Source organism: Euleptes europaea, chromosome 11, assembly GCF_029931775.1.
Source record: "Euleptes europaea isolate rEulEur1 chromosome 11, rEulEur1.hap1, whole genome shotgun sequence".
In the NCBI taxonomy this organism is placed as follows: domain Eukaryota; kingdom Metazoa; phylum Chordata; class Lepidosauria; order Squamata; family Sphaerodactylidae; genus Euleptes; species Euleptes europaea.
Genome location: NC_079322.1, coordinates 4,926,534 through 4,939,652, shown reverse-complemented (window position 1 = coordinate 4,939,652; position 13,119 = coordinate 4,926,534).

Sequence of the window (13,119 nt, the reverse complement as noted above, 5' to 3'; positions counted from 1 at the left end):
AACAGGCAGCAGTTCTGTCTGGGAGGGAAAACAGTCCGTCCCCCCCCGGCACTGCCGAGAATCCTATCGTGCCCAGCAGGGCCTGTGACTCCGCAGCGGGGTCTCTTGTCTGGCTTCAGCAATGTAGCAACCCAAGTCAGTATCTGAGATCAGGGGGCTAGAGCAAGTGCCCTATAAGGAGCGCTAAGGGCTGTTTAGTTTGGAAAGAAGGTGGTTAAGGGGAGACACGATAGAGGTCAATAAAATTATGCACGGTATGGCCTTCCTCTGCAGAGTCTTCCTTGGAGGTCTCCCTTACAAGTACTGACCCTGCTTAGCTTCTGAGATCTGATGAGATCGGGCTGTAGCGTGCCACCTTCCCTCCCAGCGTCAATGCTGTTATGACATTATCGAGCTATAAGCAAATCTAGTGGTTTAAAAGAGAGGCTGAAGGAGCCCCCTGGGGAAGAAGGAATGGCTGTGTGTATGTATGTGTGTGTCTGTGGGGGGTAGGGGCTGAGACAAGAAAATGTGAAGGAAAAGGAATACACACATGAACACACATGAAGCTGAAACAGACCCCCTCCCCTTAGCCCACCCAGGTCAGTCTTGTCTACTCAGACCGGCCACGGCTCTCCAGGGTCTCAGGCAGAGGTCTTTCACATCACCTACTTGCCTGGTCCTTTCAACTGGAGATGATGGGGATCGAACCTGGGACCTTCTGCATGCCAGGCTGGAGGCCCCACAACTTGAGGCACGCATCATCCCCCCTCCCTTCCCTTATCCTCGTGGGGGCTGGATTCTTTCTGTCCAGAAAAAGATGGTCCGCTGGGCCCAAGGCAGGGCTGGCCCGGGAACGAAGCCATCTCAGCATCTGCCCAGCAGCTCCTCTTCTTCGCCTGGGCAGCGGAGAGGCTGCTGTTGGCCAGTGGAGCCTTTCTGCCAACGGTAGCAGAGTTCACTGAGGTCCCCCCCCCGGGCCCCCTCATTTTATCTGTGTCAATTAAGACCTTGTTTCTCTTCTTTTTTTTCTTTCAGTGAACTTACTGGACTCGCGATCAGTGATGGGAGATCTCGGGTGGATTGCTTATCCGAAGAACGGGGTGAGTTTCTTCTTGTGCGCCCTGATATATGTATGTGAAGTTCAGGAGTAATGTTCTCAGAGCCTTATAATGGAAATGAAGTTTTGGCCAGATGTGGCAAGGTGGGATGGATCGGCGCCCCTGCGTTTACTTGGGCATTAGTTTTAGCGCTGCATTTCTCTATGCTCTTGGCTCCCAGTGAGGTCACCCAACTTCTGAGTGGTGGGTATTCCGGGGGCAGCTGGGGTCAGCCTCCTCTGGATGAAAGGGCACTCGCAAGGCACTTCTGGGGTCTTCGTAATATTTGCGTCAGTGGAGACAAAGGCCCTCCTAAAAGCAGCAAGTGCCTTGAGCAGCCCCCGCCACAAGGCCTCAGCCCCGGGTTCCAGGTAGCGTCAGCTAGAAACTCCTGGCATTTTTTGAGTTAGTGCTCTTCTGCTGCTCCCTCCCCTCAGATGAAGGGGCCTCTTCAGGAAGTCATCTCCTGGTCACTAGCTCCCATGGATGAACCATCAGTGGATCACCCAGAGCTTAACAGCATGTATTTATGTATGTACTCAAAATACTTATGCCTCATTTTCCCCCTGAAAGCCTGAAGCAGCTTACAAAAATAAGAGCCCCGCTGGATCAAACCAGGGATCCATCTAGGTCAGCATCCTGTCTCACACAGTGGCCAACCAGTTCCTCTGGAGGTCCAACAACAGGGTGTAGAGGCCTTCCCTTGATGTTGCCTCCTGGCACCGATATTCAAAGGTTGACTGCCTCCAAACATGGAGGTTTCCTTTACTCACCATGGCTAGTAGCTACTGATGGACTGATCCTCCACGAACCTGTCCAGTCCCCATTTAAAGCTGTCTGTAATAACTTAATACCAACAAATACTATCAAGCATCAGTCAGCTACCATCCCCGTGGGAAAGCCTGTGAAGTCTGTGAGCTGAAAGGTTCATTTGGTGTGGAAGGAGAGGTGGCCGACATCAGAGGAGAAAGCGGGTTCTGTGAGAGTGCAGTTTTGTAACTATGATTGTGGGGTCAGGGGATAAATGTACCTATGGAAGGTCCCTGACTTCTGCCAAGCAGAGGCATCAGAGAAGCTACTATTGTGTGGAGCCAGCATGCAGTGGTTAAGAGCTGTGATTTGGAGCAATGGACTCTGATCTGGAGAACGGGGTTTGATTCCCACTCCTCCACATGAGCGGCAAAGGTTAATCTGGTGAACTGGGTTTGTTTCCCCACTCCACATGAAGCCAGCTGGGTGACCTTGGGCTAGTCACACTCTCTCAGCCCCACCTACCTCACAGGGTGTCTGTTGTGGGGAAGGGAAGGTGATTGTAAGCCGGTTTGAGTCTCCCTTAAGTGGTAGAGAAAGTCAACATATAAAAACCAACTCCTCTTCTGCTTCTTCTACTACTTCTGCTTCTGTGGATGTGGGTATGTTTTTTCTCTAATATGCTGTTTAACAATAAAACCACAACAGAAGCTTCCCTTGCTCTCTTAAATTTTTCATATGTCATTAGAGAATCCATGTTCCCATGGCACTGAAATAATGGTGCTTTTTTCCCTGATTGTCCCCTTCCCTCTTTTTCCCTCCCTCCTTTCCCATCCCATTTCTTTCCTCATGTTTTCTCCTTGTTGTCCATATCCTCTCCTCCCCTTGAGGTATGATACTAAGCTGAATGGCTGTGTCATAGCCGACATTGTAACATCTCTCCTTATAGGGAATTTTATATGGTGCCATTTACAGACAAATGCATTAGCTCAGCATTGTTTTAACTGTATTTAAAATTATTATATGTATGTAAAATTATTATCAATGATGTTAGCCGCCCTGAGCCCGGTTCGCCAGGAGAGGTTGGTGTACAAATAACATTTCTGTTTTATTCTACATTTGGAAACTTTTGTAAAGCATGCACATTGGTGCATTTTCCCCTTTAATCTCACAGTTGTAGGATCCCTGGAATCGCTCACTTTGGGGCAACTCCACTTCTTTTAATTTTCCCAAGGTGTCCATCGTGGTGAGCAGAAACTTGGTTATAGATGTGTGAAAGGGGAAGAGGCAAACTACCAATGGAAGATCTGAAGAATTTAAGCAGATTTGGTTTCTCCCCTGAAAAGCCAGCCATCGGGGGAGGAACGAAATCAGATGCAGAATTTAATAGAAGAGGAGAGAGATCCAGGCTAAGAGTAGGTTAATACTGTGTATGTTTTGTTGAGGTCCTTGGAAGATGAGTGTGTTACACAAATGTGTGTACTATTTCTACTAATACTAGACATTTTTCTCTGATAGTGAGTCACTGGCACAACCTATTTTATTTTTAAATGCCCTTTAAGCTGGGGAGGCTTTGCTTTCTTCCAGTTAACTGTCAGATTCACAGGGATCTCATAATAAATTAATATTGAGCTTAATATTAATTTTTAGCCTGGCTAAAGCTTTTCCCTTAAATTGTTTTTAAGACCTCACTCAATATTTTCAGAGCTTGCGTCTGGTTATCGTTTAATTGTATTACTCTGCTTTGATCAACTGCTGATTGGATGATGAGAATGTCATTGTTGGGGGCAATGGCTGAATTTGCAGGGCTTTTGTGTTCACTCCCTGTCATAATGGAAGCTGCCTTCAGGCACAATAGACTGTGGAGCAGCAGGCATTCCTCAGGTGGCATTAAGGGCCTTTATCCATTCCCATCAGGACTATCAAGAATGCTTCTAGTGACTTGATGGCACTTGATACAGATCCCTTGAGAGGGGCACTTTGAGAGTGTCAGCATTTCTCTTCCCCCCCCCCCCCCCGCTCCACACACACAACAGCCTGTGCCAAGCACAGGCCTGTTACGTTGAGCTCCAGATCTGAAGACGCGGTCCCCTGGGACGTTTTGTGTAATCTGCATCAAAACTAAAAGGAGCTTCTCAAAAACAGACTGGGTGGTGGGGGGTGGGGGGGTTATCCTGTTCAGTGGGGTTGTGCAGTGGATTTGACTACGATGGCTTAAGAAGTATGTAAGAACTTCCTCAAGCAGTATGTATATATGTGTGTGCGAGAGAGAGAGTTTTTGCCAATATTTGTAGTCCTCCCTAAATCACACAGGTCCTCAGATCCTGTAAGCACGCTCTTTATATCCAGCTATTTTCGCCCGCTGGCGACAGTGGGAGAGGCAGCAGGCAGTTACAATCTGCTGCTTACTGGCTTTAGAACAGCGGTCCCTAAACTTTTTGAGCCGGTGGGCACCTCTCGAATTCTGACAAAGGCAATGGGCACAGTCACACAATAGCTGCTGCAGGAGGTTGAGCCAACCACAGAATATCAGGGAGTGAGGTTATTTATAACTGTGATAGTAACTCTTCAACATTTCAAGCAGAAGCTCTATTTAACAGGATGCCTTTTAATCTGCACAGCTAGTCTGGAGCCCTGCTGGGCAAAAGCCCCACCTAGCTCTGCCCACTTTCTAAAGGCAATTGGTGGGCACCGTGGCACTCATGGGCTCCATGTTGGAGACCCCTGCTTTAGAGTGTCTTCTATGAGAGTTCTCTCCCAATGGATTTGTAAAAATCGCTGTGATGATCGGAATTAAGAATCTCTCAGCTGAGAAATCTCCTTTTAAGGGGCCGAGCCTTATAAAGTGAACCCCTTGACATCTTTGGGAGATTACTGCGAATGGCAACTTTTTTTTTTTAAACTCCCCCATAACAATGCTGAAAAAAACAGGTCCGAGAGCTGTATGTGAGGGTTGGGGTGTGGTAACAGTGATGGCTGTGAGCACTTGGGAGACTGAGATTATAGGAAGGGCTGAATGTGTTGATGTCTGACGTCTCTTTCACCACTGGAGACAGCTGGAAAGAGATGCATGCATCTCCCTTCCAAGTCATGTCATTGGACTTAAACCTTTTGCCAAAGATCATGAATGCCAAACCAGCTTGCAAATGGCTCAGTGCAGGGGGCCTCCTTTTCCTGTTTTCTTTTTTCTTTGATAATTGAAGTTGATAAAAGGCCAGCTAGACCATCAGAATTAATTTCTGTGTGTTCAGGAGTCCTCACATTTTCCTCGTATCTGTGGCTTCTTAGAACAATTATGTCCGTCAGCCCAGTTCGCTGAGATTTGGGCTACGATATATTTTAAATTATGAGAAATATTGAATCTCAAATATCAGTTTGTCAAGCTAGCATTGCTTTTGTTTGGTTCTGTTTAATATCATCTGTCGCTTTCCTTTTCAAGATCTGATTCTTGCTTCTGGTTATGATTGAAAGGGAGAGCTATAATTAAAATAAGATCAGAGAAACAGCAACTTCCTCTTCTCGGTTTGCTGCTGCTGCTTGGAGATGCTTTGAGCAAAGCCTTGGAGTATCAAGAGTGAGCCAGAACACAACTTTGCCTGTCAGTATCTGGCCCAACTGATGCCTCTTATGGCCTTGGACTGTCATCCTTTGAGTGGCTTCCAGCGCTGTACTGATCTTGTGCTGATTGTAAGTTTGCTCTCAACTAGGAAATGAATGACTTCTTGATTTGAAGTTGCATTATACTGTTGTTTTAACAGTGGACAGTATATGTTTAATACTGACTGTAAAATACTTAGCTGAGATCTGATCACATGAACACATGAAGCTGCCTTATACTGAATCAGGCCCTTGGCCCATCGAAGTCAGTATTGTCAACTCAGACCGGCAGCGGCTCTCCAGGGTCTCAGGCTGAGGTCTTTCACATCACCTACTTGCCTGGCCCCTTTAACTGGAGATGCCGGGGATTGAACCTGGGACCTTCTGCATGCCGAGCAGATGCTTTACCACTGAGCCACAGCCCTTCCCCAAGCACTTCACCTCATGATTGTGGCCATGGGACGGCCCACCAGCATTCCAGGTCTTTCCTCCCATTAGGTGATGGGGTTCTTGGGTCTGCAGTGGATACCTCACACCTCTGCCTTGCGGTCAGCATCCTGGCAGCCGGTTAAGGGCGGGTGATGGGTGGTCCCTCTTCTTGATCCAGTCATTGCCCCTCTCCTTGGGGCTCGCTCCTAGCATGACATCACTTACCCCCACCAAATCTCCAGCTGAATGGCTGGATTAGCTTCTTCTTCCTCACTTTCAGAAGAGATTCAGCCACAGTTCCAGAGCACAGTCATCTCTGATCCACATGCTGAGGGACAGCCACCAGCCTCACCCCGAAGGTGGCAGTACAGAGAGCAGGTCATGAGAGGCAGGTCTTCACTGGTGGGCTGGGTAGTATGAGAGGCGGGGGTCCTACGGGTATCCCGGCCCCTAGCCATTTAGGGCCTTAACAATGAGAAACAGCACTTAGAATTGTGCCTGGAATCAGATGGGTAGCCAGTTTAGATCTTATGGAATCATAGAGTTGGAAGGGGCCATAAAGGCCATCTAGACCAACCCCCTGCTTAATGCAGGTTCAGCCTAGAGCATCCCTGACAAGGGTTTGTCCAGCACAATCTTTCAGCACAAGGTTGATATGATCCCTGTAACCAACCCCTGACAGTAACCTGCCTGCCACATCTGGGATCACTTGAAGGTTCCAGACCATGTTCAAAGGCAGACCCATGTAGAGTGCATTACAGTAATCTAACTTAGAAGTGATCAGAGCAAGTACCACCATAGCCAGATCACACTTTTCAAAGGACAGTCATAGCTGGAGAAACAGAAGAATCATTTGCTCTGTAGGCAGACTCATCATGTTTTAATTGTAATGAGAGGCCAATGTAGAACTCCATACATTTCTTTTAAAGCCAGCCAAGGTATTGGCCATCTGAGGCAGATAACTGTATAAATTACATCTTGTGTGAAGAAGTGGTTTTTTTGCTGTCTATGTGGAGTCCCCTCTCATCAGCTTCACTGGGTGATCGTAGTTCTAGTATTATGGGAGAGAGAGAGAAAGTCCTCTGCTGACTTCCCCCTTACAAGTGTAATCCCCCCCCCCAAGAAAATCAGGGTGGTGTGGGGAATGCAGGAAATGAAAAGTCATCAGCCACAGAACTGACGCTCCTGCTCCAGGAGTCCTTTCTGCCATTGCCTTCAGCATCTTTTCCGGCTCAGTGCTACTTTTTAGGGTGGGATGATGTGTCAGGACGTAATAATTCAAAGGCTTTGGTGACACCAATTATAAAAAAGCAATAGGTCTGTTTTATTTTCAACCCCTTTCCTATTAATCCCTGGCATAAAACTTGATTCTTGGAAGGGCAGGCTTCATGATGTGTTGATGTTTTCTCTACCTAATTAACCATGACGCAGAGATCTCTTTCCTGGCTGCCAGTTCAGACCTGGGATGTAAAGTTAGGATGCTTTACCGGATTTAACCAGTTTGGAGAATCGCTCAACTTTGAGCTCTTCATGGTCCACTTGCACAGGGTCCACCATCAGATGAGATGGTGGAGTCTTTCTGACTCCACCATATCATCCGACACTGACAGCTCCTTGGCTCCTCCAGCCTACCTGACCCATTGGGTAGATCAGGTAGCACTAGATAGATCTGGTAGCATTTCTACTCATTGAGTAGATGAGGTAGCATTTCTGAACACCTGAAAATGCTGTGTGGGAAAACCTGGAGTCAGCACTCAGGATCCTAATTCTTTCTTCCTAGATATCACAACTATATTTTACAATATCATTAGTATTGACTCTTCTGCCTTCACACTCTCTACCAGCTGATCTTTGCAGGCCTGTTGTCTGTATCTTCCAGTGAGTCAGGCAGATCCTCATAGGTCAGTTCTGCCAGACCAAAACCATCTTTCTGCTCCTAATGAGAAAATCCCCTACTATACCTAGAGCATCTGTCTTCTGAAGAGGCCACATTTGCTTGAAAGGGTTATCAAATTGTCATCCAAGGAATAGGTCATTGAATGATTTCCCTCTTCCTTATAAAGGCACTGTCCTGCGCTAATGGTCTTCTGCATTAATGTTGGCCTAGGAGGAGGAGAACAAAATAGAAGTCTTTAAGGTTCCACCAGACTTTTATTTTGTTTTGCGACAGTAGACTAACCATGGCTGTTAGTGGTGGAAAGTGCTGTCCGGTCACAGCTGACTTAATGGTGACCCTGTAGAGTTAAGGCAAGAGACATTCAGAGTTGGGTTGCTGTTGCCTGCCACCACGTAGCAACCCTGAACTTCCTTGTTGGTCTCCCATTCAAATACTAACCAGGGCTGACCCTGCTTAGCTTCCGAGATCTGACGAGATCGGGCTAGCCTGGGCCATCCAGGTTAGGGCAACCCCTCTGGAATTATCTAGAAGGAGGATGCCCTATGACAGCCCTAACAGCCTCATTTAATCACCTCTCTGCCTCTGTCAGCTTTTACAGGTCTGTTCTAGCATCAAGGGAGTGAAATGGTTCCATGAGACAGGCATTCATTGCTTTGAGCACCTCCCCCCCCCCCAACTACTGTTCAGTGGGCAGATAGTCTTTAAAAAAAAACCTGTGTTGCTGTTACACCTCTTCTGGGTCTCTGTCTTCATAACGGTTTATGTTTTTAAGGGATCTTGTTTGTAAAAAAACTTGGCTTTTATTAGAAGTTATGGTGCTAATTTTTCAGCTTTTTGTGGTTTGGGGGAGATGCTCCTTTGATCTTGGCCTTCTTCCCTGCAGCTGAACTCACACAAGTGTTTCAGTCACCTGGCTCCATTACATTTTTCTCAACCCTTGTCTGCTGGCACTTTGGCACAGGGGCAAGTGGCTGGAGAGGACGTTGGCTATGCATTGATATGTCCGTTGCATTGAAAACAGTGGAATATACATCTTGGTTCCTAAAAGTAATTATATTTGAGGAGCTCTCCACAGAATGTTTGCGGATATTTGAGGCTGTGAACCGGAAAAGAACGCGGACCTTGTGTGGGTCAGGGCAGGCTCTGCAGATGATATCTGCTTGGTAATGTGGAATTATGTGTAGTTGTCCAGTCCCCCCCCCCCCCCATTTGGCTCAGACTGATCAATTGCAAATAGTCTGTCTGGAATGGTCTGAGTGGTGACCCTGATGGAGTTTTTCTTCTGAAGGGAATGCCAGGGGAGGCAGCTCCAGTCCCTTGCTTGTTCTCCAAACCACTTTATGATGGGGCAGCTGGCAAAGTTTGTTTTGAAGGGTGGCATCTGGAGGGCAGCTGTGAGTTATGGGGTGTGGATTCACTTGGTTGAAGATTTGCTGATGAATTAATGATGCAAAGGCCTTGTCTTAATTGTCTCTTGCTGCAGTAAGGCAAGGTCGACCATCATCTTCTTGGATCCTTATACGCTGGGCTGGAGGTCAAGACGTTTCATAGACTAACCTGCTTCTGGCGCCTTTCTGCACTGTGTATGATCCGTGATGTATCTACTTTTTGTCCTCTTTTGTGAAGAGGATGCATTTAAAATGGCTACAAGGCGAAGGGACCGGCTGGAGGCAGGGCAGTGGCCTCAGAGCTTGTTAGCCAGAGTGGGTCTCCCTGCTGCTCAGCCTCTGCTGCTTCCTCGCTGGCACAGCTGTTTAGAACAGGACTGGTGGCAAAGGGCCCGAGGCAAAGGGCTCTGCTCTCTGGAGATCGAGTGCCCTGGATGAAAAGCACAGTAGTGGTGGGCAAGCAACGCCGCTTCAACATCTGCTGCCACCCAGAGAGAAGACTGCGATGTCTGAGGTTTTGATCTGGAAGGAAGGAGGATATGGATGCACCAGAAAGATTGTCTTTTGAACCAAGTGATGGCTGCACTTTGTGTACGTGGGTTTTCCACCAGGTGCAAGATGGGTCTGGACATTTTGTTTAGTGAGTTCTGCCTGTGAGTGTGTCTTTATTAACAGAGTGGGGAACCAAAGTGGCTTAAATCGTAGAATCATAGAGTTGGAAGGGACCACCAGGGTCATCTAGTCCAACCCCCTGCACAATGCAGGAAATTCATAACTACCTCCCCCGCCCCCCACACCCCTAATAACCAGAAAATGGCCAAATATTCTCCTGTCCTCCATTTTATCCTGACAACAACTCTGTAAGGTAGGTTAGGCTGAGAGTGTGTGATTGGCCCAAGGTCACCCAGCAAGCTTCCATGGCATAAGTGGGGATTCGAACCTGGGTCTCCTAGATCCTACCCTGACACCCTAACCTCTGTGCCACGCGGGCTCCAGCGCCAGCTTGGCTCCACTGTCTGTTGGTTCTTTGGTTCTTTCACTTACAAGTGAGAGAGAGGTGCTGATGGTGGTGGGGGGAATGGCTGACCTTGGGCTAGAGATGCACACTCAGCCTAGCCTACCTCATATGGTTGTTGTGAGGGTAAAATGGACGAGAGAGAAGGATGTCAGCTGCTTTGGGTCTCCACTAGAGAGAAAGATGAGGGTATAAATGAAGTAAACAAATACTTTAAAAACTTCCAGCGTATCCTCTGAGCTGGATAGATTTTATAGTTCTAACAACTAATTAGGATGCACTTGAACTGAAGAGGTATCTAAATAATATACAGAAAACATTATAAGATTGGTTTTAAATTGGAGTGCATAAACCAGTCCACGTTGTGCTTCCCCAGACCTCCTGAATCCTACTGTTTTCTGGTAGCTGTTCCCTGCAGAGACTGTTTTTCCCGCTCCGCTCTGCTTCCTTCCTTCCTTCCTTAAGCGATCCCCTCTAATCACTTTTGGCTGTCTGCTGCAGCTGCTTAAGTGAGAATGAAGCTAATCCAGAGCGAGGATGTCACGTGGGGCTAACCGATCAGGAACGCCCCCCTCTGTCCAGGGAGGCAGGGGGCTAGGAGCACCTGAGCCGGCTGAGCATTAGCGCCCCCCCCCCACAGGTAGCCCCCCTATAGGTGCCTGCCCAGAGGCTGGAGCTGAAAGGCACAACCCAAAGGGACCTTTTGTGGGAGCCACACTGGCAGAGCTGGCATCAGCCCAGAATGAGGCTGGGGCTTAGCAACAGTTTAAAGTTGCAGTGGGTTGGGAGTTGTATACTTTTGTTACACTGCTGTTAACAGAAGAACACAAGAAAGGCCCTGCTGGATCAGACCAAGGTCCATCAAGTCCAACAGTCTGTTCACACAGAGGCCAACCAGGTGCCTCTAGGAAGCCCACAAACAAGACTTTGACGGCAGCAGCATTATCATGCCTGTGTTCCACAGCACCTAATAGAATAGGCCTGCTCCTCTGATCCTGGAGAGAATAGATATGCATAACGACTAGTATCCATTTTTACTAGTAGCCACAGATAGCCCTCTCCTCCATGAACATGTCCACTCCCCTCTTAAAGCCTTCAGAACTCCTCAATTCCTACTTTTCCTCAGTCTTTTCTCGTGAGGGAAGTGGTGCTCAACATGGCATAAACAGAACATGTGATGAGGGAAGCGATTTGCATCCTAGAATTGGCATTGGGATAGTGCACAAACCCCTGGTTTCTTTAAATGAAACAAAATCCTCTGGGCCAGATGAATTGCACCCAAGGGTACTCAAAAAACTTGCAGATGTAATTTCTGAACCTCTGTCCATTATTTTTGAAAAGTCTTGGCAAACAGGTGAGGTACCAGAAGATTGGAGGCGGGCAAATGTTGTCCCCATCTTCAAGAAGGGGAAAAAGGAGGATCCGGGTAACTACCGACCCATCAGCTTGACTTCTATACCAGGAAAAGTGTTTGAACAAATCATCAAACAGTCAGTCCTTGAGCATTTAGAAAGGATGGATCTGATCACTAAGAGCCAGCACGGGTTTCTCAAGAATAAGTCATGTCAGACTAATCTTATCTCCTTTTTTTGAGAAAGTTACTACCTTGCTGGATCAGGGGAATGCTGTAGGTTCCACATAGTATTCTAGTTGACAAATTGGGAAAATGTGGTTTAGATCCTATTATTGTTAGGTGGATCTGCAACTGGTTGACAGATCGTACCCAAAGAGTGCTAGTTAATGGTTCCTCATCCACTTGGAGAGAAGTGACTAGTGGAGTTCCTCAGGGATATGTGCTGGGCCCTGTGTTGTTCAACATCTTTATAAATGATTTGGATGAAGGAATAGAGGGGATGCTTATTAAATTTGCAGATGATACTAAATTGGGAGGGGTAGCAAATTTAGTAGAAGACAAAGCCAAGATGCAGGATGATCTTGACAGGCTGGAGAAGTGGGCTAGAACTAATAAAATGCACTTCAACAAAGACAAATGTAAAGTTCTGCATTTAGGTAGAAAAAAATCAAATGCATAATTATAGGGTGGGGGAGACTTGTCTGAGCAGTAGTGTGTGTGAAAAGGATCTTGGGGTCTTAGTAGACCAAACACTGAACATGAGTCAGCAGTGTGATGCGGTAACTAAAAAGGAAAATGCAGTGTTGGGCTGTATCAACAGAAGTATAGTGTCCAGATCATGCAAAGTGATGGTATCGCTTTACTCCACTCTGGTTAGACCTCAACTAGAGTACTGTGTTCAGTTTTGGGCACCACAATTTAAGAAAGATGTAGACAAGCTGGAACGTGTCCAGAGGAGGGCAACAAAGATGGTGAGGGGTCTGGAGACCAAGTCCTATGAGGAAAGGTTGAAGGAGCTGGGAATGTTTAGCCTGAAGAGGAGAAGACTGAGAGGGGATATGATAACCATGTTCAAGTACTTGAGGGGCTGTCATATTGAGGATGGTGCCGAGTTGTTTTCTGTTGCCCAAGAAGGCCGGACCAGAACCAATGGGTTGAAATTAAATCAAAAGTTTCCGTCTAGACATTAGGAAGAATTTTCTAACAGTTAGGGCGGTTCCTCAGTGGAACAGGCTTCCTTGGGAGGTGGTAAGCTCTCCTTCCCTGGAGGTTTTTAAGAAGAGGTTAGATGGCCATCTGTCAGCAGTGCTGATTCTGTGACCTTAGGCAGATGATGAGAGGGAGGGCATCTTGGCCATCTTCTGGTCACTAGATGTGTGTGGGGGGGAGGTAGTAGTGAATTCCCTGCATTGTGCAGGGGGTTGGACTTGATGACCCTGGTGGTCCCTTCCAACTCTATGATTCTAAGTTAGCAGCCATCACCACATCCTGGGGCAGGGAGTTCCACCATTTAACTATGCATTCATGTGTGTTTTTACTAAGTGTGCTGCTCCCAGATTGGGAGCAAAGCAGGGTGTAAATATGTGAGTGAACGTGCCGCCAGACTGACC